At 52.2% G+C, this 22,134-nt stretch overlaps 1 protein-coding gene across 1 annotated transcript in view; it reads left to right on the top strand.

Moving 5' to 3' along the window:
• Positions 1 to 3,905: 3,905 nt before the first annotated feature.
• LOC144735170 (protein CBFA2T1-like) overlaps positions 3,906 to 22,134 on the top strand; it is an 83,295-nt gene continuing 65,066 nt past the window's right edge. Inside the window, exon 1 of the mRNA XM_078617617.1 lies at positions 3,906 to 4,227. The gene's annotated coding sequence lies outside the window, so the exon portion shown is untranslated. The remainder of the gene's footprint in view (positions 4,228 to 22,134) is intronic.

Below are 22,134 nucleotides of genomic sequence, written 5' to 3'. Positions count from 1 at the left end.
AGCGAACCGTGCTACATCGAAGGTTACGTTACGGTGACTTTTTGGCAATCCACTGCTGGATGACGGCCTTCCCCACAGACACTTCACCGCGCTGGTCATTGCGGGTTGGTCAAGGTTGGTGGGGAGCCCTGCATCGGCTCAGGTGCCACGGATGTTAGCCGTGCAGGTACACCGCCCGCATGCTCCATAGCCGTGCCGCTGACTGAACCCCAGGGTAGCTTTAGTCCGGCTCTGCGAGCCTCTTGATTTAAATCGAGACCCTTTGGTCGCCTGAGTCGAGCTCTGTGAGCTCTGTTGAATTAGCACTGAACCCTAAAAGGAGGGCTTTGTCTGGCCCCCGTGAGCCAAAGTGATTAACACTGAATCCTTTCGTAATCTCAGTCTGGCTCTGTGAGCCGCAGTAATTATCCTTAGTCTGGCTCTGTGAGCCACGGTGATTAACACTGAACTCGGGGGGGGGGGGGGCGTGGTGCGGCTGGCATTTGGCCCTGGTGCAAGGAATTAATTTGGGCCCCCCCCCTCCCGTCCCGCCCCCCACCGTCTCCATGTGGCCTCTCTTGGCTCGTGGGCCCAGGTTGCAGTTGCACCGCCTGCACACCCGACTTCCACGCAGCCGTGCGGTTTTTTTTAAGACCGCGCGGAGGGGGGGGGTTCATCCGAATTGCTGGCTCGCTTGCTTGGCACGCTCTGCCTCTCACAATGCCCGCGTCTCACGCTTTGTCTCCACCGCATGAAAGTTTAATAACTCATAAATGTTTCACGTCCAAGGAGGCTCCCGGCTCTCTCGCTCGCTCGCTCGCGCCCCGCCGCCTCCCCCATCGCTCTTTACTTTTATCGAAATTTCTCGTCGTTTCCCTCCGGCTTTTATATTTTTTTCGTCTCGGTTTGCACGCACGCACGCGCGCGCGTCCTGGGCGCGTGGACCAGAGGGTGGGCGCCACGGTGGCTAGGAGATGTTAACTACCTCGCCTGGTACACAGGAGGTCGTGGGTTCGATCCCGACCCTGACGCCTGCTGCTGTGTATTTGGAGTTTGTGGGTTTCTCTCTCTCCCCGTGGCCGCGTGGAATTTTTAACCCGGGTCCTCCGGCTTTTCCCTCGACATTTAGAATTAATATTCCTTGGGTCTTTTGGTAAAGTCACGTAGATAGGTTCAAACAAAATAACCAAACAATTTACAAAAAGCGTTCGTCATTCTGATGACGAACACTTGTGTTGCGATCGAAACGTCGTAGTTTATTGTTAGTTTTTGTTATTTACTTTGAACCTATCTACGTGACTTTACCGAAAGACCCAAGGAATATGAATTCCTGCAGTCACGAAAGCTTAAAGTCAAGATGTAGAATCAACGTCCGCGCGTTTAGAGTATTTGGCTGCTATACATTTCCACGTGATGATGATAAACCATTTTGTTGAGCTATCATTTGTGGCGAGGTCGCTTCTGAAAAAGAGCTGTATATAGCTCAGTGGGCCTTACCTGGTAAAATCTATAAACTAAATATGAATTCTAGTTAGTTAAATAGTAACTCGGCACGCTTAGGAACCTGGTTTAATCACCTATGGATGCTGACACCTGGATTTGAACCCAGGGTCTCAGCGGTGCTGGCTTCGCGCTCTGACCTCTGACCTCTGAGCCATCCGCCCGCCTATCACCGTAACGGGTTCATTGCTCGCTTGTTTGGCCACAGATCTCCCTTGAAAACACGGCTTGCATCAAAGGGCTCGTAAGAACGAACAATAATGTACAGCCCCCCCCCCCCCTTGTTATAAGACACTATGCTCTGAAGGCCTTCCCACACCTGCTTGACCATACTTCACCACACACACTCCGGTCGGTGCAAGTTTGACGAATACGGAGGCGCCTGGGACCATTTCAGACATCGCCATTCGCCGCTTTATGCCAGGACCCTTGGCCCGGGAATCCAACTCAGGTAGCTGGGTTCCTTGCGCAGTGTGCACTATTGCACCCCTACCGGCCCTTTGCTCGAGTCACTACCTGGTCTCTTACCTGGCCCCTTACCTGGCCATACTGGGTGCCTACCCGTATGTACGGTGAACTTCTTTCGCACCGTACGTAGCCAGCCGTGCACTTCGGAGGTAGCGTTAAACGTATGGGGGGTGGACGGTCTCTGGTTCTCGCACCGCGCACGTGTGCGGCAACCCGTTTGTCACTCCACTGCTGGATGAGCGCCTCCCCACGCTGAATGGGGCTGTGTGACCATACTTCACCGCGGCTCGCGTAGGCGATGGAGCACAGAAGTACGGTACAACACCGGACTGCTCTCGTAGCTTCTGCAGCAGCAGCCTATAGCAGCCCTGTTTGTGTGCGTGGTGGTGGTTGCCCATCCATGAACTGGCCAGGTTCAAACCTGCTTAGCTTCACGAGATCCGACCAGTTCTGCTACCTTACTCGTGGTCTCGTGTCTGACCGGTTCTTGCCATGGGCACGTGGAATGCCCACCGCTGGTATCAGTGCCGTGCGAGCCATGATACTCGGGTCGTGTCAGAAGCAAGAATCGTGACGTTTCATTTCGAGTGCGGGAGGAGTGCGATGAGCTATGAAGCTTTTTCTTTCACAGATCTCCGGTAAGGGGCACACGGGGTAAGAACGTTACCAGAACAGCGCCAACACACGATCGGAGTGCAGTGTATAGGGAAGGTAAACCTAATCACTTAAATTTTTATTTACATTTTCTTGTTGTGGATTTCACACCTGATGATGATTGCTTGTGTTGCAGTCGAAACGTCGTGAGAATTTTTATTGTTTTATATTTATATAATTTTATTATTTCCCTTCTACGTGACTTTACCGAAAGAACCAAGAATATAAATCACTTAAAAAATATACTAAACTTTATATATATTTTACATCTTACCAGGTAAAGCTCGCTGAGCTATTAGCTTATTTTTAAATCCTTTATATTAAGTTAACTTGCTTGCTTGCTTGCGCGCTTACGACCGTGCAAATCTTTCGGTCGTTTTTTTAACCCACTTCCCGTGATCCAATCGAGCTGACATTTTGCACACAGACTCGTTGTGTGTGACAATTTATTTTCGTGAAAACATTTTTCCCATAACTTTACACTTTTTAGGATTTTTATTTATATTTAATTACCAATTGCTTAATGGTGGCAGGCAATCATCTGACCCATAGGTGGCAGCCATCTCAAGCCAGAGGACGAGAGGACTCTAGCCGCCACGCATATAAAGGATTTATAGTGAAAAACTTTGTTTTTACGGGTAAATTTTTATTTTTCAAAAGCCACCTGACCACAAATGACAGCTCGACGAAGCGGCTTACTGCGTGGACACGTGGAGCAGCATGACACTGTCGTGATCGGTGCGAGGTGCATTATGGTCGCAGCAGTGCGGAGGAGGAGGCCTTCATCCAGCAGCGGATAGAGACCGGCCGATGAGAGGCCGCGGCAACAGTCGTAGCAGTAGGGGCCTCGAAGCAGTCCCAGTATGTCGACTCAGCCTTAAACGGGTGCCTGGGTGCGATGGGGAGACAAAGGCGGTCGGGCGTGGTGTTGGTCACCTGATAACTTCGTGCGCCGTGGCGGCCTTCATTGGCACCCGCTCACAGCCACGTGCCCCAACAGTCTGTTAGAAGGCCATATATTGGGGGGTAGGAGAGGGGGGTGATCTTTGGCTTTGTCATTGAATGTGCGTCTAGGTGTGTGTGCGTGCGTAAAGAGAGAGGGCGTGAGGGGGCAGGAGAGCGAGAGTGGAGGCGGGAAGGGTGGTCGGGGCGGGGATGTGCGGGTGACGTGGTGGGGGTGGTGAGTGGGGGGGGGTAGAGGGAGAGAGAGAGAGGCAGGGAGGGAGAGAGTGAGAGGCAGGGGAGGGGGAGAGAGGCAGAGGAGGGAGAGAGAGACAGGGAGAGGCAGGGGAGGGAGGGAGAGAGAGACAGGGGAGGGAGAGAGAGGCAGGCAGGGAGGGAGAGGAATTGGCTGTGTGTGGAGAGAGAGAGACGTGAGACGACACACAGAGGAGGAGGCAGAGACAGATGGTAGTGGCTACGGAGCCGGGAAACCTCTTCCCGTCACCCTCACCGCACCAGCACACGCACACACACAGACGCACACACACACACAGACACGCACACACACACAGCGGGCAGCCGTAGTTAGGGGGCAGTGGTAGGGATTTCGACGCGCTCCGGATGGAATAACTCTCGACTCTTCCTCCCACGGCGGCGGCAGCAGCAGGCGAGCGCACGGCTCAGGTAACCCCCGTCCTGGAGCAGCATCGCATCGGTCAACTTCGTTCGTCACTTGACGATGGCTCGTTCGTTCGTTCGTCGTTCATCAATGCGTTGCGTTCGTTCGTCGTTCATCAATGCGTTGCGTTGCGTTCGTTCGCGCGCTGGTCCATTCGCCGTTCGATTCGAACGAACGCGCGCACGCACAGAGCCCGGCCGGTCCATCCTGAGTTGGAGCCCACCACTCGCACGACTCACATCAGTAGCGAGAGGAATCCTACCCCACCCCCCTCTTCCTCCTCCCCCCCACACACAATCCTCACTGACCCGGCGTGGTGAAGTATGGCCCACGGTCCGCCGCCGTGACTTTGGAACACTACGGGACAGGCATTATCATCCAGCAGTGGATCGATCAAGGGCTGGTACATTGTTGTTGTTGTTGTTGTGTTGCTGTGCGATGGGTTCGTTGTACGTCGCAAATGGCTTAATGTGCGCAATTGAATGAACGCTGACGGCGCCTTTGGGTTCGTATCGCCTTAGTCTGGCTCTGTGAGCCTCGCTGAATGAACAGGGAACACCCCCGGGTTCGCCTTTGGCTGCTACGCGGTGGTTACTGTATGCCCGTTGAACTTCTTTCGCACCGTACGTAGCCATGCGTGCTTATAATCGGAGGTTGCTGATTTTTTTTCGAAATCAAGGACTTAGATTGTGGGACGGGGGGTGGGGGAGACGACGACGTTTGGAGACGTTTCCATTTCGAACCGCGAGAGAGAGAGGGGAGTTTGGTCATATTGCGCGAAAGATGCCCACGAGAGAAAGAGCCCGCCGAGAAACACTCCACGCGGATGGATTCAAGAATCCATCGCCGGGTAACCGATTCGGTTCTTCACGAAACACCTGGAGGGGTTTGTACCCCAGTGCAGGTCTCACGGCCCCGGCACACAAATCGGTCACCGCGCACACAAAATCCTGCTGAGCTGCATCAGAGATTGGATGCGTTCGGGCTGTTGTGGTCTTGCGTAGGTGTCGTTGATAAATCAATCACATTAGATGTCGTTTTGTTGGTGTTATGCTCATCATCATCATCGCTGCTATACAGAGAAATGTCTTGTAGTCCGTCGACCTAGCAGACTTCCAGACTAATGCTAGCCCGGCCGCATCTATGTACGTTGTGTTGAACTTATTTCGCACCGTATGTATCAGACCCTGCTCAAACAGGCTTCGAGCGCTCTTCCCCCTCCAACCCAGCTTAAATATACGCTCCAAGCCTGGGGTGTTTCATTCAGACGCTGTCTTCCCGACAGACCTGTTATTCACCTGAGGACGGCTGCTTGCGTTGTGGCCGAAACGTCGTGAGAATTATTTTATTATGTTTTTATTTTATTATTTCATTATTTCCCTTCTACGTGACTTTACCGAAAGAACCAAGAAGATGAATCCCTGCAGTCACGAAATCTTTCAATCGAAATCATCAGCATAGCCCACGCGTGCTAAGCCGACACGTGCAGTTGGTTGGACGTTAATGATTGGGGGGAGGGGTGTTAGTGCTTACACTCGCTGCCTTATCTGTGCATATACCTGTAACGTTATACCTCTGCTCTGTTTCAACAAATAACGTCGCTGCTGCGTTCGCAGTGGCGCACAGGCACAGCCTAACAACTCGACCACGTTACAGATGTATAACGAGGCGACGTTTCGGGCAATGGGCCTCCTTCATAAGCACGCGAATAGAGAGCGGGCGAGAGAGAGAGATGTGGAGCGGATGGCAAGAGTCACTGATACTTTTTTTTGTTGGACACCCCTTAATTAAACACGCGTTCCTCTGCATCGATTAAGATCGAATCGTACCGAAGGTACAAACAAAAACAACAACAACAACAGCTTCGATTCGCGAGGTGGTCGTTCTTACGATATCCACCGTTTGTTGCGATTGGTGCAGATTTCATCGGGGCCAGGTGAATCTGCGGTTTTGCAGCGAGCGGTTTGCGATCTGCGGAATGCCCTCTCGAGTTCGAATCGTGGGCGATTGCTTGTCTCAGCTCATCATCACTTGCCATAGAGTGCTTGCTCTGTGGCAAGTGGTTCATCTTCTTCTTAACTGGGGGTGCACGATGCCCTTTCTGGGGGGAGGGGGGCGGGTAGCGAGACATGGACAGATTTTGTTTAAGAAGCTAAATTATCGCAAACACAAATTAAGCACGTCAGTAACAACTTTACTTTGTCTCATAAAACCCGACGTGTGTTTATTAACATTCTACATTTTTTTTACAATTGAGAACCAAAGGGGGACAATGCTCTGTGGGATAAACTCCGCCACCGCCATAGGAATGTGGAATTTCCACCTCTGAAGTGGGCTCATCATCATCACGTGGACATTGTATAGCGGCCAAAGACTCTAAAACGCGTGATGTTGATTCTAAACTTGGAGAGAAAAACCCGAGGACGCGGAGAGAAATCCACGCGAACACGGGGAGAGAGAGAGACGCAGACTCCAAATATACAGCAGCAGGCATCGTCAGGGTGGGGATCGAACCCACGACCTCCTGTACACCAGGCGAGGTAGTTAACATCTCCTAGCCATCGCGATGATGATGAGAGAGAGAGACACGCAGACTCCAAATATACAACAGCAGGCATCGTCAGGGTCGGGATCGAACCCACGACCTCCTGTACACCAGGCGAGGTAGTTAACATCTCCTAGCCACCGCGATGATGATGAGAGAGAGACACGCAGACTCCAAATATACAGCAGCAGCAGGCGTCAGGGTCGGGATCGAACCCACGACCTCCCGCGTACCAAGCGAGGCCATTAACATCTCATCACAGTGGCGGCCCCTGACACCAACATTAAAGGTTGCTTTTCTGTGACAGGGTTGCCTGCAACACCGTGACAGAACGCCTGGGGCAAGTGATCAGCCCCGACCGGGCGTCTGTGAAAAAGAGCTTCATAGCTCATCGGATTCCTCCTCCGGTCCGAAATAAAGATTCCGAATTCCCTACAGGGCGCGGGAGGTGTGGGGGTGGTGTTGTCAGCATCACTCCCTTGCCGCCTTTGTCTTTCCCAGCGCTAATGCTGAACAAGCACCGCACCGAGTCCTTATTCTTGAGGCTAAGTTAGCCTACAGGAGGCCCAGGGCCGATGCAGGTGATCGTGTGACCGATGTTAGCTACGCTAACCACTGTGCCACCGCTCCCCACGCATACACAAGACAAAGACCCCCCCGGGGTAGCCTGAACAGACTGTTGGGGCAAGTGCAGTTAGCGAGCTAAACGCACGTTTGGCTATGTTACCGGGATTGGTCGAATTTATCCCAAGTCTGAAAAATCGGCTGCAAATTGCTCGTTTGAGATCGCATATCAGCGGCAGCAGCAGCAGCATCGCTCCCTCCTACTGCAGAAGCCTGGCAGGACCCTCCTGAATACGAGTCTTGAGACTCGGTGAGGCTTTCCTCGGTGACCGATCACAACAACAACAACAACAATTATAACAAGTGGGTCCAGAAAAGCCTGAGTCCGGCCTGTTCTCGTTTTCAAGAGGATGTTTTCAAGAGGACATTAGCGACGATTTGGCCAATTGCAGTGAAGTGTTTGTGCCTTGATGTGGGAGGGTAAACGGATGGCTCCGAGAAACCCCACCGAGCATACCGATGACACACAGACAACACCCCTATTTGGGATGAGATGGGGGATCTTGGGGGATTGATCCTATTTGGGATGAGATGGGGGATCTTGGGGGATTGATCCTATTTGGGATGAGAGGGATATTGGGGGATTGATCCCATTTGGGATGAGAGGGATCTTGGGGGATTGATCCTATTTGTGGTGAGAGGGATCTTGGGGGATTGATCCTATTTGTGGTGAGAGGGATCTTGGGGGATTGATCCTATTTGGGATGAGAGGGATCTTGGGGGATTGATCCTATTTGTGGTGAGATGGAACCTGGTGGGATGGATCCTATTTGGGATGCGATGGATCTTGGAGGATTGATCCTATTTGGGATGAGATGGATATTGGGGGATGGATCCTATTTGGGATGAGAGGGATCTTGGGGGATGGATCCTATTTGGGATGAGATGGATCTTGGGGGATTGATCCTATTTGGGATGAGATGGATCTTGGGGGATTGATCCTATTTGGGATGAGAGGGATCTTGGGGGATTGATCCTATTTGGGATGAGATGGATCTTGGGGGATTGATCCTATCTGGGATGAGAGGGATCTTGGGGGATGGATCCTATTTGGGATGAGATGGATCTTGGGGGATTGATCCTATTCGGGATGAGAGGGATCTTGGGGGATTGATCCTATTTGGGATGAGATGGATCTTGGGGGATTGATCCTATTTGGGATGAGAGGGATCTTGGGGGATTGATCCTATTTGGGATGAGAGGGATCTTGGGGGATTGATCCTATTTGGGATGAGAGGGATCTTGGGGGATTGATCCTATTTGGGATGAGAGGGATCTTGGGGGATTGATCCTATTTGGGATGAGATGGATCTTGGGGGATTGATCCTATTTGGGATGAGAGGGATCTTGGGGGATTGATCCTATTCGGGGTGAGAGAGACCCTGGGGGGTGGATCCTATTAGGGATCAGATGAATCCTTGGGGGCAGAGTGAGACTCTATAGCGAGTGAGCGAGTGGGTTTTTGTTGGCCGGACGCGCTGCTAGAACGGACGACGGACTTTTGGTCGGGCACCTCACGAGAGGAGATGGAGCGGTGAAACTCCATCCAGAAGGCTTTGGGGAGGGAGGGGAGGCGGAGGGCTCCACCTAGCAGTGGGTAGACCCTGGCTGGTGTTGCTTGCTTGCTTGCTGCTGCTCCTGCTGATGATGATGATGATGCAAGTTTGACCGAGTGCCTTGATAATTCGTACAAGGTGGCGATGAGAGCGGCCGTGTAGATTTCTGCAATAAAAAAAATGTTTATAACAAAACGCGCCCAGCAATTAGATCGGAGCCAGAGGCACGCGCTAACTGCCTCCAGTCACCCGAAATTGTTTTCACGTTTTGTAAACACAGCATCACGCAACGCACGACGTGCCAAGCACAAACACGGGCATCTTCCATCAGCAGCACGCAGACTCGCCAAACGCGGTCCCACGGACTCACCCACGCACACACAGATTCACCAACACACACACACAGACTCACCAACACACCCACACAGACTCACCAACACACCCACACAGACTCACCAACACACCCACACAGACTCACCAACACACACATACAGACTCACCAACACACACACACACAGACTCACCAACACACACACACAGGCTCACCAACACACACACACAGACTCACCAACACACACACACACAGACTCACCAACACACTCACACAAACTCACCAACACACACAAAGACTCACCAACATACCCACACAGACTGACCAACACACACACAGACTAACCGACACACACTCACACACACAGACTCACCAACACACTCACACACACAGACTCACCAACACACCCACACAAGACTCACCAACACACTCACACACACAGACTCACCAACACACACACACAGACTCACCAACACACCCACACAGACTCACCAACACACTCACACACACAGACTCACAACACACTCACACACACAGACTCACCAACACACCCACACACACACAGACTCACCAACACACACACATATACTCACCAACACACCCACACAGACTCACCAACACACACGCACAGACTCACCAATACACACACACAGACGCGCACAGACAGACTGACCAACACACACGCACTGACTCGCCAACACACAGACAAAGATCCCCCCAAAAGTCTCAACAGACTGTTGGGGCAAGTGCTGCTAGCTGTAGCACCTATGAAGTCCGGCCACACGAGGGGGTGGGGTGGCCAGCACCACGCCCGGCCGCCTTTGTCTCCCCAGTGGCGATGTTTACACACCGCACCAGGTACTCATTTGAGGCTGAGTCAACCTCGGGGAGGCCCAGGACCGGTTCAGATAATCGTCACCAGTGTTGGCCGTGGGCGGGAATTGAATTCGGCACGCCGAGTTCAGAGTGCAGCGCACAGACACGCACACACACACACGCACACACACGTACACACACTCGCACACACACGCACACACACACACGCACACACACGTACACACACACGCACACACACGCACACACACTCGCACACACACTCGCACACACACGCACACACACGCACACAGACACACACACACACTCACACACGCACACACACTCACACACACGCACACACACTCACACACACACGCACACACGCACACACACGCACACACACGTACACACACTCACACACACTCGCACACACACGCACACACACACGCACACACACGCACACACACGCACACACACACGCACACACACGCACACACACGTACACACACTCACACACACTCGCACACACACGCACACACACACGCACACACACGTACACACACTCACACACACACACACGTACACACACTCACACGCACGCACACACACGTACACACACTCACACACGCACACACACACGCACGCACACACACTCACACACACTCACACACGCACACACACACTCACACACACACACACACGCACACGCACGCACGCACACACACACACAGACACGCACGCACGCACACACACACGTACACACATACACACGTACACACACTCACACACACACACACGCACACACACACGCACACACACACGCCAACACACACACACACACGCCAACACACGCACGCACACACACACGCACACACGCACGCGAACACACGCACAACAACACACGCACGCCAACACACATACCCAAACACGCCAACACATGCACAGACACGCCAACACACACGCGCAAACACGCACACACACAGACTCGCCAACACACACGCACGGACTCACCAACACCCACGCACACACACACACGCACACACACGCACAGACACGCCAACACACACGCACACGTACAGAGACGCACACGTACAGACACGCACACACACGTACAGACACGCGCACACACACGCACAGACACGTGCACACACGCACAGACTCACCAACACACACGCACGTGCGCAAATACAGTTCTGCGAATCGTTGAGACCGTGAATTTGCGATTCCACGCAACCCTGAATCGATGAATGGACCTGTGGATGCATGAATCTGTGAACAATCCTTGAATCTGTGGATCCGGGCTCCTCCGGGCTCTCTCCTAGAGAGGAGGAGGGGGAGGAGGTGGGAGAGGAGGGGGAGGGGGTGGAGGAGGGGGAGGTGGGAGAGGAGGGGGAGGAGGAGGGAGAGGGGAGGGGGTGGGAGAGGAGGGGTAGGGGGTGGGAGAGGAGGGGGAGGAGGTGGGAGAGGAGGGGGAGGAGTGGGACAGGAGGGGGAGGAGGTGGGACAGGAGGGGGAGGGGGTGGAGGGGGTGGGACAGGAGGAGGAGGGGGTGGAGGTGGGAGAGGAGGGGGAGGAGGTGGGAGAGGAGGGAGACGAGGGGGTGGGAGACGAGGGGGACGAGGTGGGGGGCTGTTGCTTTAGGGAAGAGGAGGAAGCGGAGCGTTTCCGAGTCGTGGCGGCGGGGAATGACAAAGCTGAGAAACTGCAGCGTCCGTCCGTGTCATGCGGCCAGCCTCGCTGTGCGACCCAGAGGGTTCACGGGGGGGGTGGGGGGTGAGGAAGGTGCCCCCCCCCGACCCTCCTCCCCCCCCCACCGCGACCCTCCTGCCCAGAAGTTTAAAAAATTGTCACGCTGTGTGTCATAACAAAATCAAGAGCTCCAACAAATTGATAACGCTGCTGCTGCTGCTGCTTCTCCTTGTTCGTGCGCGGGCTCTGGGAGTATTGTTACAGTGCGGGATCGCCAGAGCTGGCAGCGGCGGGTCTGGGGGAGAGAGAGAGGCTTGGAGGTGATGATGGTGGTGGTGGGGGAGCGGTGGTGAAGCGGTTAGCGCTACGCCGCGCTATGAACCCGGCGCAACGCCGGTGGCGATTATTTGAACAGGTTCTGGGCCTCCCATAGGTCGACTCGGCCTCAAATGAGTAGCTGGTGCGGTGTGTAAACATCGCCACTGGGGAGACAAAGGCGGTCGGGCGTGGTGCTGGCCACCCATCGCCTCGTGTGCCACAGTGCCGGCCTTCATAGGTGCTGCTCGCTACTCACAGCACTTGCCCCGACAGTCTGTTCAGGGCGACCTTTGCCCCGTGTATGTGTGGGCAGTGGTGGTTAGCAGTCGTTAGAAGTGGTTAGCAGTGGTGGTTAGCAGTGGTTAGCAGTGGTTAGCGGCGGTTAGTGGCGGTTAGAAGTGGTTAGTGGCGGTTAGAAGTGGTTAGTGGCGGTTAGCAGTGGTTAGTGGCGGTTAGAAGTGGTTAGTGGCGGTTAGAAGTGGTTAGCAGCGGTTAGAAGTGGTTAGTGGCGGTTAGAAGTGGTTAGTGGCGGTTAGAAGTGGTTAGCAGCGGTTAGAAGTGGTTAGTGGCGGTTAGAAGTGGTTAGTGGCGGTTAGCAGTGGTTAGTGGCGGTTAGAAGTGGTTAGCAGCGGTTAGAAGTGGTTAGTGGCGGTTAGAAGTGGTTAGCAGCGGTTAGAAGTGGTTAGTGGCGGTTAGAAGTGGTTAGCAGCGGTTAGCAGTGGTTAGTGGCGGTTAGCAGTGGTTAGTGGCGGTTAGAAGTGGTTAGTGGCGGTTAGAAGTGGTTAGCAGCGGTTAGCAGTGGTTAGTGGCGGTTAGAAGTGGTTAGTGGCGGTTAGCAGTGGTTAGTGGCGGTTAGAAGTGGTTAGCAGCGGTTAGAAGTGGTTAGTGGCGGTTAGCAGTGGTTAGTGGCGGTTAGCAGTGGTTAGCAGCGGTTAGAAGTGGTTAGTGGCGGTTAGAAGTGGTTAGTGGCGGTTAGCAGTGGTTAGTGGCGGTTAGAAGTGGTTAGCAGCGGTTAGCAGTGGTTAGTGGCGGTTAGAAGTGGTTAGTGGCGGTTAGCAGTGGTTAGTGGCGGTTAGAAGTGGTTAGTGGCGGTTAGAAGTGGTTAGTGGCGGTTAGAAGTGGTTAGTGGCGGTTAGAAGTGGTTAGTGGCGGTTAGAAGTGGTTAGTGGCGGTTAGAAGTGGTTAGTGGCGGTTAGCAGTGGTTAGCAGCGGTTAGCGCGCCGAACATCCGAATCGGTCCCGTGCCTTCCCTAGGTCGACCCAGGCTTAAATGGTCGTAGCGGCGTGTAAGCGTCAGCACTCGGGGGAGACTAAGGCGGAGCCGGGGCGTGGGTGTTGGCCACCCGACCCCGTTCGTGTCCTCCCGGCTCGCGTAACAGCACTTGCCCTCGACAGCCCGTGATGGGTGTGGGTGAGGTGGAGGGGGGGGTGAGGTGGGGAGGTGAGGTGGGGGTGTGGGTGAGGTGGGGGGGGTGGAACCTTTGTCTCCAGGTGCGGCGCTGCACATTCGTTTGTTTGCGTGCCTCGCGGCAGCTGTCGGGGCAGGTCACGTGCGGCAGGGCCCAGGTGTAACCACTACCACGTGGGTCGTTGCCGGCCTCGCGGACAGCGCACCTGTGCGGGGGTGGGGGAGGGGGGTTATTTGCAGGTTGGCCCAAAATAAAGGGGGGCGCACACCTAGCTTGGGGGGAGGGGTAGAGGGGGGAAGGAATCTCTGACACGAAGTCGTGGATGTCCAGTGGTGCGACCCTTAGGTGGGTGAGTGGGTGGGTGAGTGGGTGGGTGGGAGGGTGAGTGGGTGGGTGGGTGGGTGAGAGGGTGGGTGGGTGAGAGGGTGGGTGAGAGGGTGAGTGGATGGGTGAGGGAGAGGATGAGTGGGTGAGTGAGAGGGTGAGTGGGTGGGTGGGTGAGAGGGTGGGTGAGAGGGTGAGAGGGTGAGTGGGTCAGTGGGTGAGAAGGTGAGAGGGTGATTTGGTCAGTGAGAGGGTGAGTGGCTGGGTGAGAGTGTGGGTGAGAGTGTGGGTGAGAGGGTGAGTGGGTGAGTGAGTGGGTGAGAGGGTGAGTGGGTGGCTGAGTGAGTGGCTGAGTGAGTGGCTGAGTGAGTGGCTGAGTGAGTGGCTGAGTGGGTGGGTGGATGAGTGTTGTTGTGACCTGCAGTATGGTGAGTAGGTGAGTGGCTAACACGCTGCGCTACGAACCCGGCGACCCGAATTTTTTTTCACAATCCTCTTGCTGTCAGCTGCACAAGAAATAGTCAATTAGGTAAATGACCTGCAAAAAGGCGGGGGTCGTATAGTCACCGTGCCTTCACCTACTCTGAAAAAAAACCCATTTTGCAAGGCACTAGGCTAATGGATTATATATACAGGGACACCTCTACTTACGAACATTCGACTTACGAACTTTCAGAGATACGAACAAACCTGGTCTGTGTGTTCAATTGCCCGTTCAGACCGAGAGTCGTAAGTTCAACCTCCATGCAGTGGATTGCGGCGGTGGCATCTCCATCTGAAGAACGTGAAGAACCAGTGGCATCTACATCTATAGAACGTGAAGAACCAGTGGCATCTACATCTGTAGAACGTGAAGAACCAGTGGCATCTACATCTGCGGAATGTGAAGAACCAGTGGCATCTACATCTATAGGACGTGAAGAACAAGTGGCATCTACATCTGTAGAACGTGAAGAACCAGTGGCATCTACATCTGCAGAACGTGAAGAACCAGTGGCATCTACATCTGTAGAACGTGAAGAACCAGTGGCATCTACATCTGCAGAACGTGAAGGACCAGTGGCATCTACATCTGTAGAACGTGAAGAACCAGTGGCATCTACATCTGTAGAACGTGAAGAACCAGTGGCATCTACATCTGCGGAACGCAAAGAACCAGTGGCATCTACATCTGCGGAACGTGAAGAACCAGTGGCATCTACATCTATAGAACGTGAAAAACCAGTGGCATCTACATCTGTAGAACGTGAAGAACCAGTGGCATCTACATCTGCGGAACATGAAGAACCAGTGGCATCTACATCTGTAGAACGTGAAGAACCAGTGGCATCTACATCTGCAGAACGAGAAGAACCAGTGGCATCTACATCTGCAGAACGTGAAGAACTAGTGGCATCTACATCTGCGGAACGTGAAGAACCAGTGGCATCTACATCTGTAGAACGTGAAGAACCAGTGGCATCTACATCTGTAGAACGTGAAGAACCAGTGGCACCGACATCTGCAGAACGAGAAGAACCAGTGGCATCTACATCTGTGGATCGTGAAGAACCAGTGGCACCTACATCTGTAGAACGTGAAGCACCAGTGGCATCTACATATACAGAACGTGAAGCACCAGTGGCATCTACATCTGCAGAACGAGAAGAACCAGTGATATCTACATCTGTAGAACGTGAAGAACCAGTGGCATCTACATCTGCGGAACGTGAAGAACCAGTGGCATCTACATCTGCGGAACGTGAAGAACCAGTGGCATCTACATCTGCAGAACGTGAAGAACCAGTGGTATCTACATCTGTAGAACGTGAAGAACCAGTGGCACCGACATCTGCAGAACGAGAAGAACCAGTGGCATCTACATCTGCAGAACGTGAAGAACCAATGGCATCTACATCTGCAGAACGTGAAGGACCAGTGGCATCTACATCTGTAGAACGTGAAGAACCAGTGGCACCGACATCTGTAGAACGTGAAGAACCAGTGGCACCGACATCTGTAGAACGTGAAGAACCAGTGGCATCTACATCTGTAGAACGTGAAGAACCAGTGGCATCTACATCTGTAGAACGTGAAGCACCAGTGGCATCTACATCTGCAGAACGAGAAGAACCAGTGATATCTACATCTGTGAATCGTGAAGAACCAGTGGCATCTACATCTGCAGAACGTGAAGAACCAGTGGTATCTACATCTGTAGAACGTGAAGAAACAGTGGCATCTACATCTGTGGAACGTGAAGAACCAGTGGCATCTACATCTGCGGAACGTGAAGAACCAGTGGCATCTACATCTGCAGAACGTGAAGAACCAGTGGTATCTACATCTGTAGAACGTGAAGAACCAGTGGCACCGACATCTGCAGAACGAGAAGAACCAGTGGCATCTACATCTGCAGAACGTGAAGAACCAATGGCATCTACATCTGCAGAACGTGAAGGACCAGTGGCATCTACATCTGTAGAACGTGAAGAACCAGTGGCACCGACATCTGTAGAACGTGAAGAACCAGTGGCATCTACATCTGTAGAACGTGAAGAACCAGTGGCATCTACATCTGTAGAACGTGAAGAACCAGTGGCATCTACATCTGCAGAACGTGAAGGACCAGTGGCATCTACATCTGTAGAACGTGAAGAACCAGTGGCATCTACATCTGTAGAACGTGAAGAACCAGTGGCATCTACATCTGCGGAACGCAAAGAACCAGTGGCATCTACATCTGCGGAACGTGAAGAACCAGTGGCATCTACATCTATAGAACGTGAAAAACCAGTGGCATCTACATCTGTAGAACGTGAAGAACCAGTGGCATCTACATCTGCGGAACATGAAGAACCAGTGGCATCTACATCTGTAGAACGTGAAGAACCAGTGGCATCTACATCTGCAGAACGAGAAGAACCAGTGGCATCTACATCTGCAGAACGTGAAGAACTAGTGGCATCTACATCTGCGGAACGTGAAGAACCAGTGGCATCTACATCTGTAGAACGTGAAGAACCAGTGGCATCTACATCTGTAGAACGTGAAGAACCAGTGGCACCGACATCTGCAGAACGAGAAGAACCAGTGGCATCTACATCTGTGGATCGTGAAGAACCAGTGGCACCTACATCTGTAGAACGTGAAGCACCAGTGGCATCTACATCTACAGAACGTGAAGCACCAGTGGCATCTACATCTGCAGAACGAGAAGAACCAGTGATATCTACATCTGTGAATCGTGAAGAACCAGTGGCATCTACATCTGCAGAACGTGAAGAACCAGTGGTATCTACATCTGTAGAACGTGAAGAACCAGTGGCATCTACATCTGCGGAACGTGAAGAACCAGTGGCATCTACATCTGCGGAACGTGAAGAACCAGTGGCATCTACATCTGCAGAACGTGAAGAACCAGTGTTATCTACATCTGTAGAACGTGAAGAACCAGTGGCACCGACATCTGCAGAACGAGAAGAACCAGTGGCATCTACATCTGCAGAACGTGAAGAACCAATGGCATCTACATCTGCAGAACGTGAAGGACCAGTGGCATCTACATCTGTAGAACGTGAAGAACCAGTGGCACCGACATCTGTAGAACGTGAAGAACCAGTGGCATCTACATCTGTAGAACGTGAAGAACCAGTGGCATCTACATCTGTAGAACGTGAAGAACCAGTGGCATCTACATCTGCAGAACGTGAAGGACCAGTGGCATCTACATCTGTAGAACGTGAAGAACCAGTGGCATCTACATCTGTAGAACGTGAAGAACCAGTGGCATCTACATCTGCGGAACGCAAAGAACCAGTGGCATCTACATCTGCGGAACGTGAAGAACCAGTGGCATCTACATCTATAGAACGTGAAAAACCAGTGGCATCTACATCTGTAGAACGTGAAGAACCAGTGGCATCTACATCTGCGGAACATGAAGAACCAGTGGCATCTACATCTGTAGAACGTGAAGAACCAGTGGCATCTACATCTGCAGAACGAGAAGAACCATTGGCATCTACATCTGTAGAACGAGAAGAACCAGTGGCATCTACATCTGCAGAACGTGAAGAACTAGTGGCATCTACATCTGCGGAACGTGAAGAACCAGTGGCATCTACATCTGTAGAACGTGAAGAACCAGTGGCATCTACATCTGTAGAACGTGAAGAACCAGTGGCACCGACATCTGCAGAACGAGAAGAACCAGTGGCATCTACATCTGTAGAACGTGAAGAACCAGTGGCATCTACATCTGTAGAACGTGAAGAACCAGTGGCATCTACATCTGCGGAACGCAAAGAACCAGTGGCATCTACATCTGCGGAACGTGAAGAACCAGTGGCATCTACATCTATAGAACGTGAAAAACCAGTGGCATCTACATCTGTAGAACGTGAAGAACCAGTGGCATCTACATCTGCGGAACATGAAGAACCAGTGGCATCTACATCTGTAGAACGTGAAGAACCAGTGGCATCTACATCTGCAGAACGAGAAGAACCATTGGCATCTACATCTGTAGAACGAGAAGAACCAGTGGCATCTACATCTGCAGAACGTGAATAACTAGTGGCATCTACATCTGCGGAACGTGAAGAACCAGTGGCATCTACATCTGTAGAACGTGAAGAACCAGTGGCATCTACATCTGTAGAACGTGAAGAACCAGTGGCACCGACATCTGCAGAACGAGAAGAACCAGTGGCATCTACATCTGTAGAACGTGAAGAACCAGTGGCATCTACATCTGTAGAACGTGAAGAACCAGTGGCATCTACATCTGCGGAACGCAAAGAACCAGTGGCATCTACATCTGCGGAACGTGAAGAACCAGTGGCATCTACATCTATAGAACGTGAAAAACCAGTGGCATCTACATCTGTAGAACGTGAAGAACCAGTGGCATCTACATCTGCGGAACATGAAGAACCAGTGGCATCTACATCTGCAGAACGTGAAGAACTAGTGGCATCTACATCTGCGGAACGTGAAGAACCAGTGGCATCTACATCTGTAGAACGTGAAGAACCAGTGGCATCTACATCTGTAGAACGTGAAGAACCAGTGGCACCGACATCTGCAGAACGAGAAGAACCAGTGGCATCTACATCTGTAGAACGTGAAGAACCAGTGGCATCTACATCTGTAGAACGTGAAGAACCAGTGGCATCTACATCTGCGGAACGCAAAGAACCAGTGGCATCTACATCTGCGGAACGTGAAGAACCAGTGGCATCTACATCTGTAGAACGTGAAGAACCAGTGGCATCTACATCTGCGGAACATGAAGAACCAGTGGCATCTACATCTGTAGAACGTGAAGAACCAGTGGCATCTACATCTGCAGAACGAGAAGAACCATTGGCATCTACATCTGTAGAACGAGAAGAACCAGTGGCATCTACATCTGCAGAACGTGAATAACTAGTGGCATCTACATCTATAGAACGTGAAAAACCAGTGGCATCTACATCTGTAGAACGTGAAGAACCAGTGGCATCTACATCTGCGGAACATGAAGAACCAGTGGCATCTACATCTGTAGAACGTGAAGAACCAGTGGCATCTACATCTGCAGAACGAGAAGAACCATTGGCATCTACATCTGTAGAACGAGAAGAACCAGTGGCATCTACATCTGCAGAACGTGAATAACTAGTGGCATCTACATCTGCGGAACGTGAAGAACCAGTGGCATCTACATCTGTAGAACGTGAAGAACCAGTGGCATCTACATCTGTAGAACGTGAAGAACCAGTGGCACCGACATCTGCAGAACGAGAAGAACCAGTGGCATCTACATCTGTGGATCGTGAAGAACCAGTGGCATCTACATCTGCAGAACGTGAAGCACCAGTGGCATCTACATCTACAGAACGTGAAGCACCAGTGGCATCTACATCTGCAGAACGTGAAAACCAGTGGCATCCTCATCTACAGGAGATTATACAACTTTTAAAGCCATTCCCCGTGTTTAGTGTTTCCCTGTGCAACGTGTTTGGAATCGACAGGGCGGTCTCGCCGAAGCCACTCCGGTGCCCGAATATTCCTCGATCCATCGTTTCCTCCGGAGCCGCTGTTTTAGCCAAAGGTTGCTTTCGAGACCGGTCGGCCAGTTTGCCTCCGTTCTCCCGTTACCGCCAGCTGCCTTTTCGTGATGCGGAAGACTCGGCGTGGAATCAGCTGCGAGGTGTCTGGATTCTGGTGCAACAAACAAAAAAAGAAACCTCGTCGCTTTATTGCTTCCGTGTAATTCTTTTTTCGCGGTTGTCACGAGTGAGTTTTGTTGAACCTATCTGTGTGGATCTCTTGAGTGGTTCATTCCCTCCCCCCAATGTATTGTGGGGGTTTTCCCTGGGAATTGCGGTTTCCTCCCAAGATGAAAAAAAAACACTCCCGGAGTGATGGGCGTTGTTATTATTATAATACATTTTACGTTAATAGAACCAGGTGGACACACAGACACACTCATAATCAACGTTTTTGGGTTTAGATTGCGTTATTTATAAATGTGTCGTAACCCTCCACCACCCGACACGGCCAATCAGTAAAAAAGTGTCACGTTGACAAAAGACAAAATAGTTCACTGCTTTAGCCCACCGGTGTGTTGAAGCGTGAAACCACAACATTTACAATTTTTGAGTAGCACGACGTTTCGCTGGTAATTGCATCCAGCATCATCGGGCAATTCGCCAGAATGGTGAGGCTCTGCTCTGGCTCCCAGTCTTAAATAGAGCAGCAGTATAAATAACGCGATCTAAACCCCAAAAACGTTGATTATGAATAATATTGGTCGCGAAAGCCTACGTGTTAAACTGCCACAGATACACGCGCACGCACGCACACCTCTGCACGACGTTAGATGTGTCCACGGGGAATCAAACCACCTTGGTTAGTTAGCCAGGCGATGATAAATATAGTCGTCCGTGCGTCGGAATCAAGTCGAGGCTCGCGTGCTAGCAAGCGGGGAAGAGACGCACGTTGAAAATTGTGAACGCGGCTCGCGTATAATCACGCGACGTTTGCCCTGCGGGCAGAGGGGGAGAGAAAGAGGGCCTCACGGTGGCTGGGCTCGTCGTGCCCAAGCAAGCCCACGGCCGATCTACGCCACCGTCAAAGCCGTCGTCCGCCCATTGTGACCGACCGCATCCACACGGAATGCGCCGCCTGGCCTCGTCCCCGTCTCGGAAGGCAAAAATCGCGCCCAGGGGCTGTTGAGCCCGGAGCGGTGAAAACATTTTTTTGGGTACTTTTCTTTATTTAGGATATTATTAAACGACAACGTAGGCATTGCCCACCCCCCCCCCCCCCCCGTAGCAATGGACGGGAACAAACTTGGGTGGCCCCTAGACTCGACGCGACCGGTCTACATAAGACGGGGGGATTTAACCGTGGGTTTTAGGGAGGCGTTTGGGGGGGAGGTGGACGGGGGTGTTACATTTGAAAATATCACAGCATGCCCGGACCACCACATCCAGTATACACGTCTCTGTCTCTCGCTGTCTCTCTCGCTGTGGCTACTGAAGAGTCGTGTGTGTCACGTGTGTGTCGCCTGTGTGTCACGTGTGTCACGTGTGTCACCTGTGTGTCACGTGTGTTCACCTGTGTGTCACGTGTGTTCACCTGTGTGTCACCTGTGTGTCACGTGTGTGCCACCTGTGTGTCACGTGTGAGTCACGTGTGTGTCACCTGCTCCAGTCGCCTACCACGGGCCCGGGAAATACTGAGCGAGAAATTAGGCCTTGACTTGGAAGTATATAAATATCAATAAATGTCAGTTCAACACACGATCAATATCATCCGTAACAGAGGTTTTTTTCGGGTTAGATCGTGTAAATATATAAATGTGTCGTTAAACCCGCCACAGCCAACTAGTAAGGTTTGTCACGTAAACAGAACGTGGCCAATTCGTCACTAGTGCAGCATCACCGGTGTGTTGGAGAGCCAAAAAACCTCTATTATGGATGATATAAGTCACAACAGTGGCGGGTATAACAACACATTTATATATTTACGCGATCTAACCCAACGAACTGGGGTTGCAAAATATAAGTGTGGGCAGCAGATATCAATTGTTGTACTGAACTATGCTCGAACACTCCGATGTCTTATGTCCCCACCCGCACCGACCGGCGTGGTGAAGTATGGTCAAAGCGAACTTGCCGCGGCCCGCACGGCATGGGTGTCATCCAGCAGTGGATTTGTGACCGTGCACGTGACCTCTCGCAGCAGCAGAGGCGAGCGCTGGCGGAGGTTTGAGGGCGAAGGCGCAGGCCTGCAATTTCTCCGCGGTAGCCTCCGTCAGGATTTGT

Source organism: Lampetra planeri, chromosome 54 (assembly GCF_965212315.1).
Source record: "Lampetra planeri chromosome 54, kcLamPlan1.2.h2, whole genome shotgun sequence".
NCBI lineage: Eukaryota > Metazoa > Chordata > Hyperoartia > Petromyzontiformes > Petromyzontidae > Lampetra > Lampetra planeri.
The sequence above is the reverse complement of the archived record's forward strand: the minus strand, read 5'-3'. Positions and strand labels throughout refer to the sequence as shown.